We start from the raw sequence: 25,754 nt of genomic DNA, 5'->3' as shown, positions 1-25,754 counted from the left end.
AGTCAATGAGAGGAGCTAAGTGGAATTGATTACAAGTAATGGTCTCCAAAGAATGAATTTCACCTTTGTTTACATCTCAGTGCTGAGCTTTGAGTTTCAGCTAGGAATTTTATAATGTCCTCCTTTCATTTTATGTACATGTCCAAATGTCTTTTTAATTTTGGCCACAACTGGAAAAGGCAGTGGTTACCGGCAATGTGTCACCAATGCTGTTGCAGCCAAGGCTGATGCAATGGAGGAATAGAAAAATACAGTTCTGTCAAGCACATCCAATTAGAATCATACCCATTGGTCTACCACGGGATGATGTTGGCAGAAACAAGAATATTCTTGATGTGATTTGTAAGTGACTTTTAATTTCCATTAAACAACAGCCAGTAGATGATAGGAAGAAAATATTATTTGTATTGAATTCCATTTTGCTCTTCTCAATGATGGATGAAGTTGGCATACATTTTCCATGATCTAGATCATTCTTCCTCTGTGACCCTGAATAGAAAGTACCAATAAACTTTCAGGCTCGAATGAATACCAGAACTGGGTGCAATCTTGACCTCAGATGACTTTGATGTACGCCCAGGCTTTATCTTTGTGATGGTGTTTGATATCAGCTTCATATTTCTGCCTTTGGTTATTCATCAATGTGTAGATTCTGTCCAAAGTGAACTAAAAACAAGCCGTTTGAAGATTTCAGATAATCCATCAATATCCGTGGGAGGTAAAGGAATTGTTGGCATCTCAGGTCAATATCCTGCATCAAGAATGAAAAATGGAGACAGAATATATATAACCAGTATAAAGAAGAGAGCAAGAGAGAGGAGTGAAACAGGAGCATTTCAATAGAGGTTTATAACATAATATGATAAAAATATAATAACTATAATATAACATTCATGATATTTATGTGTGCAGTTCTGTCTCCTTACTTGATAAAAGATAGATTGGTTTTGAAGGCAGTACAGAGGCGGTTCACCAGGTTGATTCCAGAGATAAGGGAGATAGCCCTTGAGGATAGATTGAGTCACTTGGGACTGTACTCACAGAAAATCTGAAGAATGAGAGGGGATCTCATGGAAACATATAAAATTATGAAATGGATAAACAAGGTAGAGGCAAAAAAAAATTGCTTAGACTGGTGGGTGATAACTAGAACTCGGGGATATAGCCTCAAGATTCAAGGGAATCAATTCAGGTTGGAGATGAGAAATAATTGCTTTTCCCTGGAAGTAGACAATCTGTGGAATTCTCTGCCAAGGAAACAGTGGAGGCTGCCACATCCAATATATTTAATACCTTGTTGGACATTTTTTTTTTTGCAAAGTAGGGGAATTAAGGGTTATGAGAACAAGCAGGTAGACAGAGCTGAGTCCATGGCCAGATCAGCCATGATCTTATTGAATGGCAGAGCAATTTCAATAGGCCAGATGGTCTACTCTGCTCCTATTTCTTATGTTCTTCTATAAATATAAATATGTATGTGGGGTGAAGGGTGACAGGCATTTGGAGAGAGCTAGGGAGAAGAAGGAGAGGAGTTGGGAGACAGGAGCAGATGATTGGTTTGTGGCACATCCTGATTTGCTCCAGATGCAAGCATCTGCAAATTCTGTCTACCCTGCCTAGCCAATTTAAAAACTGCTATGTTGTTTGGCAGGCACTCCATTTACCTGTTACCCTTTAAGATTGTTTGTAAAATAATGCTGCAAAACCTCTACACCATCACAAACACCTTTGATATTCCAGAAACATTACAAGATTTGTTTCAGAATAAGAATTCCTTTTACAACATATTCATTGTCGCTAGACTGGACAACTTGCCAGCCAGTTTGAGCACAGCAAAGCCTCATAACAGCAAGTTACCGATGAGCCACTCAATCTCTTTTACAGATGTTGCCTGGGAGATAACTGTCAATCAGCATTTTGGAGAATACCTGTGCTCATCTTCAAACATTGCAGTGGAGACGTTCCAACCACTAGAACTGGTGAACGAGACTTCAATCAACTTCTCATTCAAGGAACAGCATCCCCAGCATTGCAGCATTCTTTCAATAGATGTGGTAATGAGCCTATAATCTCCAACCTTCTATCTGAGGTAAGTATGCTACCATTAAGCCAAGCTGACACTTCCACAGATTTTCTTCATTGAATTGCTTTCTTGTGTACAGCCTTTGTTAAACTACCTTGAACATGAGTGATGTTATATCTGAACCTTATGGCAAGATCAAGTGAACCATTAGTTTGGAAATTACCTTGTGTCTGCCTTTTTCTTTCAACAAGTGGAACTTCTTGAATGATCAAGAAGAAAATTCCCTCTAATGGGATGCTTGCAGAAACATTCAGCACAAATGGTTTTGCAACATGAATAAATTGTGACCTATAGATGTGAAAGAAAATCAATTGTAGTGATAATAAATGACAGTGAAGAAAAACTATCAGTAGTCAATTACAGTATTCAGAGGGAACAATCAAGGGGTCGAAGTGACTGCTGCGGGTGAGGTTACTGCATTGGTTAATGGAGGTGGGGTGCAATGACAACTATGTGACTTAAGTCCTGATAAAAATGTAACTGATTAGTATCAACGCAAGCAAGAACAAAGATCCTATCAAACAGGAAATATGAAGCACACTGGTTCAATAACCGCAATGGAAGAAATAACCTTGAGCCATTTCTGAGCCGGTGCACTGCATAGCATAACCCAAATAGGACATTTTAAAATCTGATCCAAATATGGGAAAATTTAGCCGTACCTTTGCTTATTTCTCTTTAGATAAATAATAATTGCAGGGAAGCAATTATCATTAATAAGGATCATTCGCACAAATGTGATTGAATCATGAAATTGTACAAATTATATTTAGGCAGCAGGAAAAGGGTTTTTAACATCAGTGGTATCAGATAACACCAGGCAATTAATTGCAGATTGCAAATCCAATGCATGCCAGCCATGATTTTCACCACTTTGCATTGCTTTTTTGCCCTTCTGGTGATTAGAAAATAATAAAGTATTAAGCTCCAATAGATTTTATATCTCAACATTTTGGACCATTGCATACATAACTCAAGAATTCTAAATTGCTATTCACCATGGATCTTGAATTTCATCGGCCCAGTGACAAAAACAAAATCGGCACTGTACGAGCAAAAGTCACGTGTTACTCAAATTTGCGCATGCTTCTAGGCTAGATAATACCAGTCATGAACAGGGCATGATGTTTTGATGCCAGCACTGTTTATTTTCTGCCATCCATCTCACTCTACTTATTTCAACAGAGTTATTGGTTCAATGTCCCAAATTTGTTTCCCGTGAGCTTTAACTCAATGTTTACTTGCAGATGAACCAATTTTTAATAATGCTGAAGGTTTAAAATGAGCCCTTTTTACAGCATTGTATTTGATTTTTTTTTTCTGCGCAAGTCTCTACAAAGCAAATTTCAGATCGATAGATCCAATCCTGTCACTGCTACCCCAGGTTGTTTCAGCAGCTTTCCTCATCAAATTTAAGTGGCCAGAAATGTCAGAACAAATCCTCCAAAAAGAGAAGTGGTTCAGTGGTCATTAAGTCAGAAGTAAATGCAACAAAGATGAAAGACATCTGACAAAGGTAGAGACACCAATCACCTTCCCTGCCCAAGATTCACAGGATGGCATTGTTAAAATCAGCACAAAGACAATGGCTTTAAAGCCATTTAAAGATCTTTTTTTATAGGGAATTGTTAATGACATGTTAACATATTAATGACATATTAACACCAAGGAAATGACACGGTTTAATTTCTAGACATAAAATTTTACAAATCCACTCACAATCTACACATTGAATTATCAGATATTTAAGTAAAACTAGAGAAAAATTTAAGCAACGACAATTATTTGCATATTGGTATGAAGCGGCAATGTTTTGTTACTTGTTAATTACTTAAAATCAGCTGACCATTTAAACAGCTTCAGTTCAGTACAGTTCAGCTGTTATAGTCTGAGCAGCTTTAAACAATATGAGCTCTAGATTTTGGTTTAGATTGTATTAATTCTGATATAAGTACACAATAATGCATTAAACATTTCACAGTTCAGTTCGGTCAATGTTTCCTTTAGCTGAGTCTCGATAAAGGGTCCAGACCCATAGCATTGATTTTTGCTTTCTGCCCATGGATGCTGTCTGACCCATTGGGTTCCTCCAGCAATTCTTACTTTGTTCAAGATTACAGCAAGAGTAGCCTTTCACACCGCCAACCCTCCTAGGAAGCAAGTAAACTTACTGGGCACGCTGCACCCGGGGAACCTTTCCCACTGCAACATCATTTGCCTGGTTCATCAGGAACCTGAGATGTTCAGGGGGAGTCCCGCCTTCAGCAATGATGCCCCAAACGGCGTATTACGTGCGGCACTCTGATAGCCCCGCCAACTGCACAGTTCTATTTCACAACGCAGCTGGCCGCGATCTGACGGCCCCGCTGACTGCACAATTATATTTCACAGCACATAACTGTGCAGTCGGCAGGGCTGTCAGAGCATGGCCAGCCTCGCTGTGAAATAGAACTGTCAGACTGACACAAGCACGCAGGCAGTAACATCACTAATGGTGCCCGGTAAGTCTAGTAGACCAATCACAGAGTGCATGTATTTAGTTAAGTCGGCTGGGCTCTGACATTGCCCCCACCAAGAGTCAGAGCCTGGTTGATTTTTACTTACCTTGCCTGGTTGGGGCCTTTCACACTGCCAGATTACCCACCATGAACCTGCTAAATTGGCTGGTTCAACCCATATATACTTAGCAGTATGAAATGGGTTTTGTGTCTGCTCTTTAACAGCTCAGTTTACTTTATTTATTTTATCAAACAGAGGATAACCATCCTATACCAAGAAATGCTATACTTTTTAGTCTAAAGACTGAATTTTGCATTGGTTAACTATGCTCTTAATTCATTATTGGTTTAAATTGTCTGGTGTGGAGAGAAAAATGTATAGATTTAAACTCTGGCTGTTCAGAAAGGAGTAGCTATAAGTCTGAAAATCAAAGCATCACAGATGCAGGAACACTGAAATAAGACCAGAAAATGCTGAAAATATTCAGCAGGTGAAGGCATCATCTATGGAAAGAGAAACAGAGTTAACATTTCAGATCAAAGACCCCAAGTCACTTCTAATTCTAACTTTGCACCCTTACCTGCTGAGGGCTTCCAGCATTTTCTGCTTTAATTTGTAGCAAATATCAGTCTGATATGTCATTTCTAGTCAGGAACAGGAGTTAGTCAATTCTCCAATGACATACCATAGCTTGGTTCATATGTGTAGTTTATAGAAGCCAAGCCAAAGAAGAAGAACTTTTACAAAAAAGTTTGATTGAACAGGTAATTCCACAGTCTGATGATCCAAAGGAATTCAGCTTTCCCTGACCTCAGCTCATTCCAAAGCACTTTACTGACAGAGAAATAGTTTTAAAGTATAGTCACTGTCATAAAATGAAAAACATGACAGCCAAGTCGCATGCAGCACAGCCTTGTGAATAGCAATGAGATATGTTCACTTAATCTCTTCTCCAATGTTCACTGAGGAATAAATATTGGCCTGATCTCTGCTGATTTTATTCAGTTTGTACCTTGGGAATTTATTGTCATGAAATGCAGTGTTTTGCGACAGCATCATAGTGCAACCATTCATATTATAACCACCTTACAACATGGCTATAACAATTAAAATAATAGTGCACGGAAAGTAAGGCAGTGTCTTTGGTTCATTGATTATTCAGGAATCTGATGGCAGCGGGAAGAAGCTGTCCCTGTGCTGCTGAGTGTTCGTCTTTAGGCTCCTGTACCTTTTTCCCAATGGTAGCAGAGTGAAGTGGGTGGTGGGGGTCCTTGAAGATAGAGGCTGCTTTTTTAAAAAACTTTATTTATTCATTCAAAATACAGATAATAAGTAACATATATAACAATAAACAAAGCATGAACATTATATTTTATATATATCTAAAAAAAGAAAGAAAAAAAAAGGAAAGAACCCCCACCCCCCCCCTCCTTTCAGCCATCTCTCCTAAGGAGAGCCATAAAGAAAAGAGAAAAAAAAATAAAGAAAAGTAAAGCATACATCTTAAAATCTAGTCAATATAAATCAAAATATAAATATTCTGAATATAACAGCCACCTATTAATTAAAAAAACTATAGTTATCTGTGAAACATATGTAATTTATTCCATTATTAAACAATATTTCATCTCATTATGCCATCTATTAATATCAATCATATTCGTATCTTTCCACGTACCAGCAATACATTTTTTCGCTACAGATAGCGCTAAATACACAAAAGCAAATTGAAGTTTATCTAGTCCCAAACCGCATGAAAAAAAATTCCAACAGTGGTACTACATCTAAAACACAAATCTGATTCCTAACGACCATATTTTTTCAATTTTTCAGGTGTTAAATATAATTAATGTAAAAAATTATAATTAATCATCGCATAACATGCATTTATCAGTCTAGTTACACTATCATAACAAATATCTGACCAATCATCCTCAGAAAAAAATAAAACCAATATCGACTTCCCATTTACCTTTAGATTTATTCCAACCCTTTTTATCCATACCATCCTGTAATATTTGATACATAACTAAAATATAACCCTTCTCTGGTACCCTCATAAGAAAAGTCTCAAATTTAATCATTTCAGGTAAAATCATATCTCTACCAAACACATGCACATAGTACGATTATGCTTACGCTTAATCGTACTATTTAAACCCCGAACATTAAGACACGACCTCATGTCAATGTCCTCGATGGAGTGAAGTCTAGTTCCTGTGTTGTTGCAAGATGAGTTAACAACCCTCTTGAGTTTATTCTTGTCCTGAGACTTGGCACCTCCATACTAGGCAGTGATGCAACCAGCCAGAATGCTCTCCACAGTTTACAAGAGTCTTCGGTGACATATCGAATCTCCTCAAACACCTTCATGAAGTATAGCCACTGACGAGCCTTCTTCATGGAGGGTCTAGGACAGATCTTTGGAGATGTTGACACTCAGAAATTTGAAGTTCTTGACCTTCTCCACTACTGAGCCCTCAATGAGGACTGGGTCATGTTCCCCTGGTTTCCTCCTAAAGTCCACAATCATCTCCTTGATTTTGCTGACATTGAGAGCAAGGTTGTTGTCATTACACCATTCAATGAGCTGATTTATCTTCCTCATTGCCATTTGTGATTCTGCCAACAACTGTGGTGTCATTGGTGTGATAGTACAGATTCTATCACCAATGTGTATATGTACAGATTATAGTGTAGGATGACTGTGATTGGATGAGAGCATAGCCACACCTACTGGCAGGTCTTAAAGGATTGCTCCTAGCCAGACCAGGTTATTCTGGACTGGTCAACCTACATGTGATACGCTCCAGTTTTTTAGTTAATAAAAGCCTTGGTTTGGATCAACAAGTCTTTGGTTCTTTCGATGCGCTCTACAATTGGCAAACTTGTAGATAGCATTGGAATTGTGCCTGGCCACACATTCATGCATGTATAATAAGTAGTACAGTGGGCTAAGCACATAACCTTAGGGTGTGCCTGTGTTTGTAATCCATGAGGAGGAAACGTTTCCAATTCATACTAACTGTGGTCTTCTGATGAGAAAGTCAAGGATCCAGTTGCAGAGTGGGGTACAAGAGGCCTAGAGTTTGTAACTTCTTAACCAGTCCTGAGAGAATAATGGTATTGAAGGCCGAGTTGTAGTTGTTGAAGAGCAGTTGTATGTATGAATTGCTGTTTTCAAGGTGATCCAAAGCTGAGGGGAGAGCCAGCGATACTGCATCTGCTGCTGAGCAATGGTGATGATAGGCGAATTGCAGTAGGTCCAGATCTTTACTGAGGTAAATGTTAATTCTGGCTATGACCAATCCCTCAAAGCATTTCATCACAGTGGAAGTTAGTGCGACTGGGTGGTAGTCGTTGAAGCAGCAAACAGTACTTTTCTTGGGTACCGGGATGATTGATGCCCTTTTGAAGCAGGTGGGAACCTCTAACTACAGCAATGAGAGGTTGAAAATGTCCATGGAAACTCTGGCTAGTTGGTTGGTGCAGATTTTCAGTACCCTGCTAGGTATGCATGAGGGGCTAATGCCTTGCAAGGGTTTACCCTTTTGAATGATGTTCTGAGACAGATATCACAGGGTCCTCAGCATTTTCAGGGATTCTAGTAGGCACTGTTCAGTTCTCTTCAAAAAGTGGGCATAGAATATGTTCAACTCATTGGGTAAAGAAACATTGCAGCTATCTATAGTGTTTAGAGTACATCCAAGAGATGCCCAGATAGGAATCTTGTCTGAAATGTAACAATTCAGTAAATACACACAGCACTACTGTTGTGTCTATTTAAGGTTTGAGGTCTGTCTTCTGAATGGAAGTTGAAACCACAGGAAAAAGAGGCAAGTCACCTCTTAAAACTCTTGTTAATTTAGCATATAATGATAGTATGCCAGTGCCCAAAAATGCACTGGGTATTAATTCTACCTCTAATATTTTATTTAAATAGAACATAGAACATCGCAACACTGTACAGACCCATTGGCCCATGATGTTGTGCCAACTGAAAGAAACTTACAGTTTCTAAACCCAATAACCTTCTATTTTTCTTATATCCATGCGCCAAACAGTCTTTTAAAAGTCCCCATTGCACCAGCTTTCACCACCACCCCTGCCAATGCATTCCAAATGCTCACTACTCTCGGTGTAATAAACTTACCCTGATGTCTCCCCTAAACTTTCCTCCCCTTACATCGTACAGATGTCCTCTGATGTTTGTCACTCTTACCTTGGGATTGAGGTGTTTGCTGTCCACACTATCAATGCCTCTCATAACCCTGTAGACTTTTATTAAATTGCCTTTCATCCTTCTTTGCTCCAGAAATAAATCAAAATCAAATCTCAGAATCAGAATTTATTGTCAAGAGCATGTCACAAAATTTGTTCTTTTGTGGCAGCAGTACAGAGGCAAATATTGCTCTAAATTACATATGAATAAATAAATAAACAGATAAATGTAGAAGAGAAAATGAAATTAGTTGTTTTGGGGCAGCATTCACAGTGCAAATGAGATAAACCACATTTCAAAATAAATAAACATAGTGCAAGAAGAGGGTATAGCCTGGGTCATGAGTGTCCTTGAGGATAGAGGCTGCTTTCTTAAGACACTGCCTCTTATTGATGTCCTGGATGGAGTGAAGACAGATGTCTATGATGGCCAATTTCACACATCTCTCTCATCTTTTCCTGTCCTTTGCATTGGCACCTACATACCAGACAGTGATGCAACCAGTGAGAATGCTCTCCATGGGTACACCTGTAGAAATTTGCAAGAGTCCTTGGTGACATGCCAAATCTCCTCAAACTCGTAACAAAGCATAGCTGCTGGCAAGTCTTCTTCATGATTTCATTGACATGGACATCCCAGGATAGATCTTCCAAGATGGTGATACTCAGGAATTTGAAGTTTTTACCCTTTCCATTGCTGACCCCTTGATGCGGACTAGTACATGTTTTTTTTTTATTTCCATCTCCTGAAGTCTACAATCAGTGCCTTAGCTTTACTAGCGCTGAGCTTAAGATTGTGTGACACCACTTAACTTAACTAGTTAATCTATCTCATTCCTGAATGCTTTTTCATTGCCATCTGTAATTCTGTTGACGACTGCGATGTCGTGGGCAATTTTGTAGATGGCATTTGAAATGTTTCTGGCCACACAGTCATGAAAGTATAGTGAGAAGAGCAGTGAGCTAAGCACGCATCCTTGAGGGGCGCCTGTGTTGATTGTCAGTGAGGAGGAGAGATTGTTTTTGATTCATACTGACTGAGGTCTTCTGATGAGGAAGTCAAGGATCCAGTTGCAGAGGGAGTTACAAAGGCCCAGGTTTCGGAGCTCATTGACCAATATTCTGGATATGATGCTGTTGAAAGTTAACCTGTACTCAATGAAAAGTAGCCTGATGTACGTGTTGCTGTTGTCTAGGTTATCCAGAGCTGAGTGGTGAGCCAGTGAGATTGCATCTGATGAGGAGTGATTGTGGTGGCATCTTTACTCAGGTATTATTTAATTCAGGCCATAACCAACCCCTCAAAGTATTTCATCACAGTAGATGGGAGCGCGAATGAGCCATAGTCAGTGAGGCAACTCACTCTGCCCTTCTTGGGTATTGATTAGGGAGCTGCTGAATTCAGCAATGAGCAAAGCTCTGTTAAATTTACCTCATAAAGCACATCCTCCAATTCAGGCATCATCTTGGTAAATCTCCTTATCACCGTCTCCATAGCTTCCAGATCCTTCCCATAATGAGGTGACCAGAATTGAACACAGATTTCAAAGTGTAATCTAACCATTGTTTTATAGAGCTGCAACGTTACCTCATGACTCTTGAACTCGATCATCTGAGGAATGAAGACCGCATACCCTAAGCCTTTTTAACTAACCTATCAAAATGCTTTGGATCCCAATGTTCTTCCACACTATTAAGAATCCAGCCATTAACCATGTAATCTGCCTTCATTTGACCTTCCAAAATGCATCATTTCACACTTACCTGAATTAAATTCCATATGCCACTTTTGCACCCAATTCTGCATCCTGTCAATTTTTGTTGTAACCAACAACAACCTTCTACACTCTTCACAACTCCTCCCACCTTCATGCTATCCACACACTTACTGACTCGTCCCTCTACTTCTTTGTCCAGGATATTTATAAAAATCACAAAGAGCAGGGGGTCCCAGAACAGATCCCCACAGAACTCCATTGTCATTAACCTCCAGGCAGAATAGCTTCTGTCAACTACTACCCTCTACTTTCTGCAGGCAACCCAATTCTGATTCCAAATTTTCAATTACAATTGCTGATGCATCATTTTTTTAAAATTGTTTTGTGATTTATTTCTAAAATAAGAAACGAGAAAACAGTAAGTAACATAAAGCTAGTTATTATAATATGAGAGGTCCTTGATTTTTCCACACCATGATATGTTATCTGTTAAATTGAAAATAAATTTGTAAGGAACTATACTTTAAAAAAGCAATACACAGTTCTTCACAATATGTTTTAATCTCATGGCAGGCAATTTAAAAAAGCGTTAAATTGTAGATCTATTGGAGGAGGGAAATTGAAACCATCTCTGCCTGTGAACTGATGAGGAACAATTCATTTATGGAATTTTTATGATGAGCTACAATTTATCCCAATGCAGCTAACCTGCCTTTATACTAAAACAAAGACATGACCTACATAAAACATAGGTCAGAGATGAAGTAAATTACAGAGGAACAAAATTAAGGTATTGAAGTCATTCCTTTCATTACATTACTCATTTCTTCCCTTGTAATGTTTCCAATGCCCTTTCATGACCTACTGATAGCCAAAGTACTATTTCAGACCAATTGAAGTTTTGGATATATGTCCTTCTTCAGTACTCCAAAATTTAATCTAAAGTCTACAAACAAATAGAGTGGAATGTGAACATGCACAAGCTATTTGAGTGTGATACATTAATTCTTCATCTCCTTCATTCCTTCTCTGTCTGACACCATTCTTCCTCTAATTAGGGTAATTGCTCAAGACTCCCTTCACAATGGATCTGAGGTGTTACATCTTCCTTGGATTTACTTGATGCAGCGTTATAACTTCATGAAAAGACAGAGTGAGATCCCAGCATATGAGAAATAACAATAACATTTTGTTGTTCATTTGTAAGAAGACACATAAAAACAAATGGTGTGGTGTCAAAAAATGGCTTTGGGTTATTGATCCATTAAATTTCCCTCCAGAGTCTCTCCCTCAATGTCAAGTAAGACCAAATAGATGGCTCTGCACTTCTCAAAGGAGATGGAGCTCTCTCCCCAGTCTGATTCAATGGGATGATGTGGATATAGCAGACAGCCTTAAGTTCCTGGATGTAAAAAAATCTTCAATGACCTGTTCTGGTCCATCCACATTGATGCAATGTCAAGAAAGTGCACCAGTACCTAGCATCCTGTCAGGGTGGATCACTGCGTGGTATGGGAACTGCACTGCAGAGTGCTGTGAATGCAGCTAGGGCCATCATTCATTCACCTCCCTTCCTTTTACTCCATCTATAAACCTTGCTGCCTTGGAAAAGCAGCCAACATATTTAAAATATTGATCCCATCCTGCATATAACTCCCTTTTCCCCTCCCACAAAATCTGGAAAAAGATCTATAAGTGTGAAATCATGCAACATCAGATTCAAAGACAATGTCTTTCCAACTGTTATCAGATTCCTGAATGAACATCAAAGTAACAAAATTATACTGCCTTTCTTCTTTATCAATAATCTTCCCCTCTAACTCTGCACCTCTGTACTGTGTCTTACTTGCTGTATTAAGTGTGAGCTATCTAGCTGGACTGCTCGCAAAACAATCTCTATCACTGCATCTTGGTAGAAGAAACAAACTTCAACTTGGGCTTGGCCTTGATGGTGGATACAGCATTAACAACACAGCAAGGATACTGAGAATAAATAAGTAAGGTAGAGGTGGAATTTTCCATTAATTCCTTAAAGATGCAATAATAAACTAGAAGGAGAGAACTGTCCAGATGGCTGAACATAGAGGGACCAATTACTTATTTATGATTGATCTTATTTTCACTTGTACAATATTTCCTTTTAAGCACAAGCTTCAGAAGTGGACATTATTTTGTGTTTACATTTTCCCTTGGTTCATTTTCAACTGTGAAGTCGGATGTCGTTTTCCAATGCCTGACCAGCGATTATGATCTCAGATTTGGAATGATAGTCTGTATTGATTAAAAAGGAAAGACATTTGATGGATATGAGCAGAAACGTGCCACTTCGTTCCAGGGCATGCTGGGCTGAAGGTCATTCTTCTACTAGTTGTAGCAAAATCACAAATGCAAGTAGAAAGGTGGTGATTATGACTAACATATCATTGAGTTTCTTAATTTATCATTCAAACTTTCCACAACATAAAACTGAAAATATGCGCCAATAAAGTGAAGTGGAATTAAAATATCTAAGGCTGACCTTCTTATGTTCTAATGACAGAATTAGAATGTAAGAAGATCAGCCTTAGATGTTTTCATTATTCTAATAGCAGGCAAACTTCATTTATCTTTGCAACAGTAGTTTATTTCTGGCCTAGTAGCTAACAGTTATTTCTTAACTAAATTGTATATTAGCTAATTGGCTAATTTAGTAATTAGTTATAATGCTGTTTGCATGGATTTCCCACATTCAACTCGCCTATGTGTTTCCTACGTTTGTAAATTATTGTATTCATTGCATACAGTGATAAAAAATATCTCTTGACCTGAAATGCAGATTGCTTTTCTTTCCATAGTTATTACCTGATATATTGAGTTTTTCTAGGAATTTCTGGTTATGTTTCAGATTTCAAGCATCCGCAGCTTTTTATAATTTTTGACTTATTTTATTTTTCTTTTAACAAACTCTGATCATTTCTTCAATTCAAAGCAATTTTCACGGTGTCTACCAATCTCTCCGCTTATCCATTTGGGAAGAGATGTGAGGCAATTTTTGGTCGCATTTTGCTTTCAATTGAAACAACAAACTAGTGGACTATTGTCTAAAACAATTTTGTCAGGGAGCTTGGGTGTTATTCTACAATGCATGAAGTTGTGGTGTATAGCCCTAATTGCTTGACCTCAATCCATCTGGAAAGATGGTCCACCTACATAGGAAGTTGTCCTCACCTTTCCGGTTGTAGTCTCTGTGGACATGTTGAAATGGCCTTGGGGTTTTGTGATTGTATGTTTGGGCAGACTGTGCACTTGCTGACCAGCCTTTTGTCACTGCCAGGTAAATATATTCAAGACTAAAGATCCCTTATTGACTTGTAATAGTACAGAACATGTAATATTGCACAAAATTGCCTTTTGCCTGCCGTAAGGCAGAGAGTCGCCATTAGTGTCTCCCAGCACCCCTTACAGTGCAAGAGAAATAGAAGCAAAGTAGACTCCTTTCAATGTTACTGAGTGTCCGTGGATTCACCTCCAGCACTCCTGCAGCCTCTGCAGCCACCCAGACTCTTGTTTGATCCATCGACAGCCCAAGCTCCAGGTCCAAACCTCGGACATGATCAGGATCACTTCAGCGGTCAAGGCCCTTCGATAACCTTTTTTGCTCCCAGTGCCCTCTCAAATCTTGACTCTGTTACCTGGTTCCCATGAGCCAGCTTCTAGCATCCTGCAGCCAGTACAGGTCCCCCAACCACAAACTGCCTACAGACTGTGTGGGTCCCTGAGTCACTGAGCACCTCACTGGTCTGCTACCATTATCATTTGTCTCCTCGGCTTCTCATTCTCAATGGGGGAGTTCTCCTCGATACTGGTGTCCTGAACTGGTCTACTTCTCCCCAGTCTCCAACCCCTCATAGCCACTGCTCACCACTGGTATCGCCATCTAGTGCCTGCTAGGAGGTGCTGCCTTTGAGTTGACAATACACTTTGAATGAAGATCTTCTATCATTCCACTTTGCAATTCTGTAATCCCTACGATTTGCAACCAGCTTGTCAAATCTGTGAATGAAAGGCTTTATATTCTCATGCTTTAACAATGATTCCTCCTTTAATATCATGACCACAAACAATATTACTGTGTGTAACATGCACAATTTTATACATCCATATATAATATTGACGAAAATGTATTAACAACATTACTTTATGTATATGAATAGATTAGTAAGGTAATTGTGATCATCCATTTTCTGTGTTCATTATCGTAATTAGACAAGGGTGGCAATGCATCCATCAAGATACAAAGGTACAATTGTATTATCAGTGGATTGATGTCCCAGAATGGCCAGAAGAGTTTGTGGTCAATGGTTTTGCATGGTAGAGAAATGGTGAAAAGAGGGGTAAGTGGGGTTGAGTCCATGGCCAGATCAGTCATGATCATATTGAATGGAGATGGACAACTCATATTGCTAATTCTTATTGTCAGCAGACCAGAAATGATGGAGCCTTATGATCCCAGATGCTTTTGACTTCTGTATCTGACTATAGCTCTTCTAATTCTTTGATAGTGTGCAATTAAAAAGCCTCTGCTGGCCATTACCTATAACAAGACTTTATACTGGAGGCATTGCATGCAAACTTCAATGTTCAAGTGGTCTCATAGTGCACCAGAAGGAATTCATTGCTGTAAATTCTCTCACAGAGATCATACACCTTCTGCTGCTTCTTTCCCCATGAGTTCAAAAGTTGATGAGGAGTGTCAGTACTTTAAACTAAACTCCCTCTTAGTTGTATTGAAAAACTGATCTCCCTGTTACATGTTGTCCATAGCGGTCTGAGATCCCTTGATTTCATGCCATATGGCAGCATGGTTGGTCAATAAATTCTCTTCTGACTGTTGAATGTCACATTTAATTCAGCCTATTTGCGAGACAGGCCAATCTGGTCAAAACCTTGGACCCTGAAACTGTCAGTTGATTGTTCCGTTTTAATTCCTCAAAGTCAGACAATTTTACCAATTAGGGGCATGGCAATAATGGTTGTGGCCCAGACACTTTCCACAGTTTCAACCAACATACTGTTATTTGCATTGTTCAGCTCCTCTTCAACAGTGCATGTGGGACCAATCCAGTCCTGTGGTAAATTGACTGCATTTGCATGAATGTGTTTGTCGGTTTTGTTCCACTTAATCCCTGTACATGAATCCTTTTATTGGTCTGCATTTTTCTCAAGAAGCTTGGAAGGTGACTGAATTATGTCCATTCTTCCAATCCACCTTTTGCTCTTAGAGGCAATTTTCTGCTTATACGTTCAACTGCTATGTCTAGTAACTTTGACCATGCACACATTGTATCTAACCCATGGTTTCCGGTGTCTCACCAGAGTAGGTCTTTATCATTAATGTGCTATTTGCGTTTTGCTGGAACTTCTCTGCTAAAAATAAAAGTTGCTGCTTAATGTTCATTTCAATACATCAATCATTTAATTTTAAAATTGCTACATTTTCCATCATTTCCACCTGTGGCATTTATAAATTTAGGTTTTGATTTGCAAGCTTTTCTCCACCTTCAATGTTAAACAAGAATTTTTGGTTGAACACAGAAGCTTTCTGCAATTGGTGACCCTCTTGTGCTGATTGGATGTGATTAATTCTGGATCGAGCTTTTGTCGGACTCTGGCTTTACCCTCCCCTCAATTTGGTCTATGTGTTGCCTGAGTCCAGCGTGCTTGTTGAATGAAGTGATAGAAGAAGGTATTCAGTTTCACAATCAGTTTATTACATAGTACAAGAATAAAGCTTAACAGACCTCTGGTCCAGTCGTTAGTTGATAAGTCACCTGCTCGGTGAGCTATTCCCCAAGACTGACTCCTACTGTCCAGTCTCTTCTGTTTATATAGATCAACATTGTTACATTGACCACGAGTTGGCTTTCTTTGATAAACTCCTTGCATAAAATTTATCTCCAGCAATTTCCTGCTCTGAAATTATCGATAGTGTAGACCTCCTATCTTAATCCCCAAGGCCAGAACATCCTGTTGTTTTGATCAGAAGTCAATTCATACCCCAGATATTTCTAATTATTTCTTTGTTCTCGCCTGGCCATAGTCTTCTGTTCTAATCAACACCTCCCGTGTACCCTTATGACTTAGTATTCCTACTAAATTGGTTTATACATTTTATTTGTCTCTGACCTTCTCAGTCCTGGTACTCTTATCACTTATCCTTGCAATCCACTTACCTTCCTGTCCCTAGCCTGTTTCAGAATAAATCACTGTCCCTATGGTTCCTCCAACCTCATCCTGTCTGGTTTATCCATTTTGTTTTTGGAGGCAGCAAATTCTACACAAACTATAATCAGCCAACTTTGGTTTTTACTTAATTGCATTAATATTTCCCTTAAACAGTATAATTGAAGTAAATAATAAATTGTTACATAGTAATGGATTAATGAATACATAATGAATAGTACATAGGCATATTTTCCATGATTACAACCCCTTGGTTCCAACACTTTATCCACAGTTTTCTGAGCTAACCTGGCATATCTGGGCTGGGTGATCGTCACTGCATTAGCAGTTAGGCCAAATCTACTCACCCATCTCAGGGTTGACATTGCAGCTTCACCTTTGCTGCTGCGTACAATCATAAACCAATGAGTTTGCACACTGGCTGAAATACTGTGCTATCTTATTTGGCAATTTTACATGCACCCTCAGATAGTGGTGTTCAATCATTTATTTTGAAATTTGCTCATTTTTTACTACATGCAAACTTTCAGAAGGTTCCCAAAATTCCAAGGTTATGACAGATATTTACCACCATTGTATAATCAACTACAGTCTTGCTTGATCTTAGCTTTGTTTCCAAATTTGGCCCTTTTGATGGTCTCCAAGTACACCAGGTTAAAGCAATTCTGCAATCATTCATTCACCACATCAAATGAGATGTGCTTTGTGCAATACACAAATGTGCCGAAGAAACTCAGCAGATCACACAGCATCCATAGGAAGTAAAGGATACCCAATGATTCTGGTCTGGACCCAAAACATTGGTTAGCCTTTATTTATTATGGATGCTGTGTGACCTGCTGAGCTTCTCCAGCATGTTTGCACATTGCACTCAGCACCATCACCTGCAGACTTTCTTGTTTAAGGCATTCTTTGTCTTGTGTGCCACACAGACATGCGATAAAGTGCCATACATCCCATGAGATTGCTTTCTTCTACTCTCGCACAGATTCATGTGGTGCTGACACAACCTTCCTCGACCCTCAACTTCAGCAGTTATTTTTGCTCTCTAAAACTACAGTACTGCTGAAGGGAAATCAAACAAATTTCCAGATGCCAGTAATCTGAAACAACACCCAGGCAACATCCGTGGAAGGAGAAACAATTAACGCTTCACGTTAACAATTAACGCTGCCTTTTGACAGAACCAGAATGCTTCATAGTTCTCAGTTGGAGAGAAGATAGGGAAAGGAATGTTAAAACAAACAGAATGTCTCGAAGTAAAAACACAGACATACTGAAGGAACTCACCAGGCCTCGCAACGACCATAGGAGGTGTCCGGAATTCAAGCAACTAGCAGCCTCAAGCAACCAGCAAACAAATTGTTGTAAATAAATAGATAAAAAATATGGAAGTTTAAAATTGGCGCAGCTCACCATCAGTCCACCAATCACACAACACGCAATTTCAAGCAACCAGAAAATTCACTTATCCAACATCTACCAATCCCCATAGGTGCCGGATATCAGGAGTTTTACTGTATTACTGATGTTTCGGGTCTGAGCCCTTCTTCAAGGTATGGAAAGGGAATGTTTCCGACAGGGTCAGTCCAAATTAGATAACGGAGCATCTACCAGCGCATTAAGTCTGAAAGGTCAGCAGCAACAACACCAAAGGGGGGCATTCAAGTACATTGCAACCTAAGCGAGGTGCTTTGCCCCCATATGCTCATGGCCATCACTCGCTGTCAGACCTGTCCCTGCGTCTAGCTTGATGCACACTAGTGATTCTCCACACAATAAAATCGCGCTTTCAACTGCTATGTCAAAGGGACAGAGGAGGTTTACGTCCATTTGGCAGAGAAAGCACAATGGGGGATTCAACCCTTCACTATCTAATGAAACAATGCCTGTGTGCCTGTTATGTGAAAAAAACTTTCAGTAATGATGCCATGAAACCTGTGAAGATGAAAGACCACCTCGAAAGGGTTCCCTCTTATAAGAAAAACAAAGATCTTGATTTTTTTAAGGCGCTGAAAAAAAAATCAGAAATCTCCCTTAATATAGCAAAGAAAGGAAAATTGTATAGCATTGGTGAGGAGATCATAGCACAGTGCAACTCTGATGATCTGAAATGGTCAATTGCTGATGTGTTTTTTTTTCGTGGAACTGGTCAATTTTAAAAAACAGCCCAGTAGCAACACCAACTCACTTGTAACCGTGTCTAAATAACAACAAACAATAAGGGAAGGCTTTTAAAGCAATAAAATAATATTTGATTCTCACCAAAGAAATACTAGCCACTGCCGATCACCGACACTCCCCATCGAGGTTCCCACTCCTGCCGGGAGCCCAAGGTTCCTACTGTAGCCAGGGCCCCGAGGTCCACACTGCCACCAGGAGCCCAAGGTTCACGCTCCTGCTGGGAGTCTGAGGTCCACACTGCCGCTGGAAGCCCGAAGTCTGCGCTGTCAATGGGAACCCGAGATCCCTGGTCAGCTCAGCTCCAAAATAATTTCGGATAAATGAGGATTTTGGAGAATCCAATTTCAGATAATTGGAGTTGTACTGTACTAGCAATTAAAGATGTGATTGAAAATGTTACGAAGAAAGACTCTCAACCTATTCTGAAATGCATGGCACTGAGATGACTGATGATGTGGAGAAAACTTTGGCAGCTGAGCTTCAACTTTGCAAGTTTTCCATCCAACTCGATGAAGCAACTTTCAGCAATTCAAATATTCTCATTGCCTATGTGAGGTATTAGTCCAAGCCTAAAGTGCACTGTTGATGAGTTCTTGTTTGCCAAATAACAAAGATGAGACAACTTTTCCATGTTTGGAGGATTATTTGAAGAAACACAATGTTTCCCTGGGAATATCACAGCAGTGACTGGCCATTACTGAGGATTTGCCACTTTACTCAAGGAAAAGATTCCAAATGTACACACTGTTCACTATTTATTACACAGCCACCATCTTGTAGCCAAAAACTCAATGGTGAATTGCATGATGCCTTAAAAGAATGTATCAAGTCAGTCAATAAAATTAAAGCACATCCTCTCAATTCTCTTTGCAATGTTACGTGAAAAAAATGATGTAACTTTGAATGAATTACTATTGCATACTGTGGCAAGGTGGTTGTCAAGAGGTGATAGCTTTTAAAGACTTGTTGACTTCTATGACTCAATTGTGGCGTTTCTTACGTATGTGGACCCATCACTATGTGACGCATTGTAGAATTGTGAGAATCATCTGTTCTATTTGGCAGACCTATATTCAAACTTTAATGAAGTACAGAAACATCTGCAAGGTAAAGATATTACAATTATTCAAGCCCAAACAATCTCAATAGGTTTCCAAGTCAAAATAGGCCTATTTCAATTGTCATTGGCACTTAGAGATTTTAAGCATTTTTCAAACTTACAGCAAATGGAAGAAGATGAAAACATTTCAGACTGTGATCTGGAGATATACATAAAGCACCTTGAAAAATTAAGGGAAGACTTTAAAGTACATTTCGAGGACCAGGAGAAAATTCACATCCCTGGCTGGATTGGTAAACCATTTGATTTAGAAATGCAACATATAGACATTGAATCTCACTTAGAAGATGAACTCATTGATATGTGTGTGAACTCGAAGTTATATCATTGTTCAAAAGTAAAAGCCTCAGTGACTATTGGAGCAATGCAAACACTGCTTAGTCCAGCGGCTGAGCCATTTTTATTTGCATGCCCAAGTTCGTACATGATTGAAGATGGTTTTAGCCACACAAATGGGGTTATAACAAAACAGAAAGACAGACTGAACTTAGAATAGCATGGTGACTTACAACTAAAACTCAACAATCTCCAACCAAAGTGGTATGCAGTTTCCCTCACTAATGCATATGGAAACTGCATGTCTATTTAATTATTATTTGTTTATTTATTTATTTGAACATGCCTGGGTGATGCTGAGGGATCAAGGATTCCATGAAGGGGATCAATGGTCTAAAAGGTTTGGGGGCCCTGACTTAATTGATCAGCAGGAAGCCGGTCTCTCATGAGAAAAGGCAATTGAGTGTAAATGTTCAGTCATCATATTACAACTGTACAAGATGTTGGTGAGAGTGTTATGTGCATTTCTGGTTTTATTGCTAAAGGAAGGATGTAACTCATCGAGAGAGGGTGCTTAAAATATTCACAAGTATGTTGCCATTGCCAGAGAGCTTAGGAGAGGCTGGATGCACTGAGATTGTTTCCCCTGGAGTGAAGGAAGCTAGAGGTGACCTTATGGAAATTTATAAAATCATGAGAGACAAAGATAAGGTGGATGGTCACAGTTTTTTTTCTCAGGGTAGGCAAATCGAAAATTAGAGGGCATAGATTTAAGGTAAGAAGAGAAGGAATTGTTAGGACTACAGCTAAACACTATGCGCATAATTAAAAGTAAAAACACCAAAATGCTGGAGGAACTCAGAAGACAAAGATATATTGCCGACGTTTCGGGTCTGAATGCTTTAAGGAAAAATCAGTAAAGACAGAAACAGGATGTCTGAGAGTTCAAACAATGGGGGAGGAATCAGTAACAAAAGGTGTTAATTGGATGTGATAAGGGACTAGGTAGAATTTATCATGTCTGTGTGAAAGAAGATGAGATGGGGAGGAGGAGGGATTTAATGCAAGTCAGAGAAGTTGATATTAATGCAATGAGGCGTTGTTCCTCCAATTTATGGGGTTGGTCTCAGTCTGGCATTACATGAGACCATGGACAGACATGTCGGCAAGGGAATGGGATGGAGTACTGAAATGGGTGACCACTGGGAGCATTGCAGCAGACAGAGTCGAGGTGCTCAACAAAGTGATCTCCCAGTCTGCATCCAGTCTCTCCAATGTAGAGGAGATCACAACAGGAGCTCCAGATGCAGTAGATGACCCCTCCAGATTCACAAGTGAATTATTACTTCACTTGGAAGGACTCTTTGGGGACCTGAATGGTGCTGAGGGAGGAGGTGTGGGCACAAGTGGAACATCTCCTGAAGTCACAGGGGTAGGTCCCAAGGGGAAGATTGGTGGGGAGAGAGGAGTAAATAAGGGTGTCCCTGCAGAAAGCAGAGAAGGGAGGAGAAAGGAATATAGAAAAAGGTACAGGAGCCTAAAGGCGAGAACTCAATGGCACAAGGACAGCTTCTTCCCCACTGCCATCATATTCCTGAATAATCAATGAACCAAAGGCACTGCCTTACATTTCCTGTACTTTTTTTTAAATTGTAATGTTGTAAGATGGTTAGAATATGAATGTTTACTCTATGATGCTGCCACAAAACACCAAATGTCATGACTTGTTCATGACAATAAATTCTGAAAACGAGGTTGGCATGTCTCACTAATTCGTCGAGGGTGGGCAGCCAAAAGAGGAGGCAAACAGCTTTCCATAATTCTCCTTCAAAAGGCTCTTCTCCAACCAGCCTGCTCCATCTTCTTAGCATCTGTGATGGCCTCCTATCACCGAGGCTGCTGTCATCTAGCAGTTCTGCAATGCGATATTCCTGGGACGGCTGCGTTCGCTCCAAAATAACAGCCTTTATGATGACATAGGGGAAGTTGTTGGCTGGATTAACTCGAACATCTTCCACTTCACAAGCAATCTGCTCTGGGAGTCACACCACAAGCAAACCGAATTTTGACTTTTGACTCAACATATTTAGTGAGGAGAAATGTGCCTTGAGGATCAAGAACCATCCCTGCAAATTGTTTGTAAAACTTCAAGTTTGACCTCCCCGACTACCCCCATAATGGTTTTATCCTCATGCCTTTCCATTCTCACTTAGAAGGTGCAGTGAATGAACAAGGTCACCACTTGCAGGGACTGCAAGCTTAATGCTATGCACAAAATTAAAAGAACACACTCACTCTTTCTTCAGCACAAACAATGGTGTTGACATTTGTATTATACCAGAAACAACAACCTCTTTCTCCTTTCCAGAAAACATCTCTTGCCACACACCCATTCCCTTTTATTTTAATTTTAGACATACAGTATGGTAACAGACCCTTTCAGCCCACAAGCCTGTCCTGACCAATTACACCAAATTGACCTACAACCCCTGGTACATTTTGAATAGTGCCCCCGTGGGGCACCCGTGGAAATCCCACATAGAAACGGGGAGAATGTACGAACCCCTTACAGACAGCACAGGTTTCAAACCCCAGCCCTGATTGCTGGCACTGTAACAGCACTTCATTAATCCCTTAAGCATTGTATTGATGCTATCTGGGCCGCTCCTATTCTCCTCCTCCTCACGAGACCTCACAACTGCGCATGGGCTACCACACTGCTTGCACTCCTCGTTCTGGCCAGTGCATGCACGTTACCTCTTTTGTGTGTCGCCCCAGAATGCATCAGCAGCAGCAACTGGCTCCCATGTGCACATTACTTCTCTCGCACATCTCCCTGGATGCTGGCCCACACAAGTACAGAACCACAACAGATTTAAAAGGGGTCTAAGGGGAAAGCTTTTCATGCAGCATGAGGTTAGTATTGGAAAGAGCTGCCAGAGGAGGTTATAGAGATGAGAGGTAGGAGCAAATACAATGCTTAAGGGATTTGAACAGGTACAGGTATAGGGAAGCTTTAGAGAGATATGAGACAGACTATCTCAGGTTACTTCATAGTCAGCATGGATGAGTTGGGCCAAAGGGTCATTTTCAATGCTGTATAACTCAATGGCTCTGTGACTGTAAAGAATGAAGTGTGATGGTGAGGGCTGGTGATCCAAGGCCACTTCCAGACATCAAGAAGATCCAGTCCCAATATTTATTTTTAAAATTTAGACATACAGCACGGTAACAGCCTGTGCCAACCAATTGCACCCAATTAATCTACATTCCGAAAGGTGGGAGGAAACTGGAGCCCCTGGAGAAAACCTACGGGGAGAATGTACAAACTTTACAGACGAAGTGCCGCCCTCCATCCGTATATTAGTGATTAGGAATGAAAATTATCAGCCGGCAAAAACAAGTCAAAAATCTGGAAGTGGCTTTAGACATTGAACACAGAAAGATGTGATCTTAAAAGCGACAAGTTGTTTTGTATGATTTTCCAAAGTGACATCAAGACTGAAAAATATTCCCTTGCATTCATGGAATGTTGCTATAATGTATGTTTCAAGAAAATTAAACAACAAGAAATTCTCTGGATCTGCCCATCCCAATTGCAACTCCTTCATTATATCCCTCTTTTGCGCTCAAATGGGCCACATTTAAGTCATGAATACAGTTGGCCCAACATTTGGCATAGGAAAACATTATGCTCATGACGCAAGTGCCTGTGTGTCTTCACAGTTGGACCATAATCATGCAATCTTGAGGCCCTGTTTATAGAGAGCTTCCCAGTCTAGATGTGCAAACTACTTCCATTATTTTTTTTAAAAGCCATTTTTCTTCTTTTCTCATCGTTGAGAAACAAGACATTTATCTCACAATGGAAGAAAATTGGGGCAAACAAAATCTTTTTCAGAACTGCATCCAAGTCGTCTGAAGGCATTCATCTTTCTTCAATTTCCACACCTCTATATCTGTTGAGCCTCCTGTAAACATTGGTGTTGAATTACATGAGTGCACCAACTCTTGAAAAAAGGCATTTAACCTCACTCAACCTTCTGTTTCACTGAAAGTGAAACCATCAGAAAAACTGTTTCCAAAGAGCTTCTTTGATATTTTTTCCCTCCAAATTTCCAAATATGGTACATTTTGCATGCATTTGGAGGAAGTAATGGTAAAATGCTGAATTTTTTTTTGGAATTCCAGTTATTTTCCAAATTACACTGCATTTATTACAGATAAATCAATAACCTTTATCACTGCTCTCAGTATCCAGCAGCCAAGTAGTTTATTATAGTAGACTAAAATTCGTCCCTCAGTTTGATTTAAAATACTGTGTTGTTCTTTATTATCATGCAATGATAATGTTTCCAGCTGATAATAGACACAAATAAAAAAAATTATCCAATTTTTCAGTTAAGGAGTACTAGGGCCAAGGGGAACATTTTTGACTTGCATGGCAGAAATTAATGTATTTTCAAAAACATATTTTCTTTTACAACTCTTTGTTTCATAGAGTGATTTATGGTGATTATTGGCCTTAAGGTAAAGATTACTTTCTAGGCCAAGTGAAGGATGGTAATGGCAAGCTCAAGGTTACTATACTGAAGCAGAACGTTCTTATCACTATTGCAGTAAATCTATTCCACTCTTTTTCAACACATTGGAGTTTATTTAAGTTTTTAGTGCTTCAACAGAGAAGTCCTACTGCGGACCTCCACCACCTAAAATGACAGAATGAGAAGAAGACGAAATGAACTGACCCAGTGTGTAAAAGTAGATGACACAATTTTCTTGTTTATTTTCATTGTGTGATTACATTGATAATGGGTTTAATGTATCGTATATGTTGAACGTTGAGTGGGTGGGGAGGGGGGTGGGAAGGAGGGAGGAAAGGGAGGGGGGTAAAAGGGGAGAAAATGACACTGTGTATATTCAAGAGGGAAATGTTTATGTGTATTTTGGTCAGTATGGTTCATAGTGTGAAAATTTTTTAAAAATTTTAAAAACCAGCATGCTTGCAACTTTTGAGCACCTTGATAGACTTTGCACAGTAAACCAAAGTTTCCCACGTACTAAGAAGTGCATAAAACACAAAGTCTTTGCAGAACCGTTCACTCAGCAGAGAAAATAATAATAATTTTCAGACCACACATACAATGCCAAAAGTAAATAAAACTTTTTCAGATAAATAATTTTTTTTTTGGTTATTTGAGCTGCCATAAGCAAACTGAAATTCTTCACGTTAACTCAATTCTCAATCACACCAAAGTTTTAAACCAGTGGTTCTCAACCATTTTCTTTCCACTCACATAAGTAATCCCAATGTCATCAGTGCTCTGTGATTAGTATGGGATTACTTAAGGTAGTACGTGAGTGGGAAAGGAAGGTTAAGAATCACTGCTCTAGACCAAATTGTTCCTGAAATATTTTGCTTGAGAAAATT

At 39.5% G+C, this 25,754-nt stretch overlaps 1 protein-coding gene across 1 annotated transcript in view; it reads left to right on the top strand.

The window, feature by feature from the left end:
- Positions 1–1,918: 1,918 nt before the first annotated feature.
- LOC138757901 (cytokine-dependent hematopoietic cell linker-like) overlaps positions 1,919–25,754 on the top strand; it is a 121,372-nt gene continuing 97,536 nt past the window's right edge. Inside the window, exon 1 of the mRNA XM_069925993.1 lies at positions 1,919–2,089. The gene's annotated coding sequence lies outside the window, so the exon portion shown is untranslated. The remainder of the gene's footprint in view (positions 2,090–25,754) is intronic.

This window comes from Narcine bancroftii, chromosome 3, assembly GCF_036971445.1.
Source record: "Narcine bancroftii isolate sNarBan1 chromosome 3, sNarBan1.hap1, whole genome shotgun sequence".
Classification (NCBI taxonomy): Eukaryota; Metazoa; Chordata; class Chondrichthyes; order Torpediniformes; family Narcinidae; genus Narcine; species Narcine bancroftii.
The sequence above is the reverse complement of the archived record's forward strand: the minus strand, read 5'-3'. Positions and strand labels throughout refer to the sequence as shown.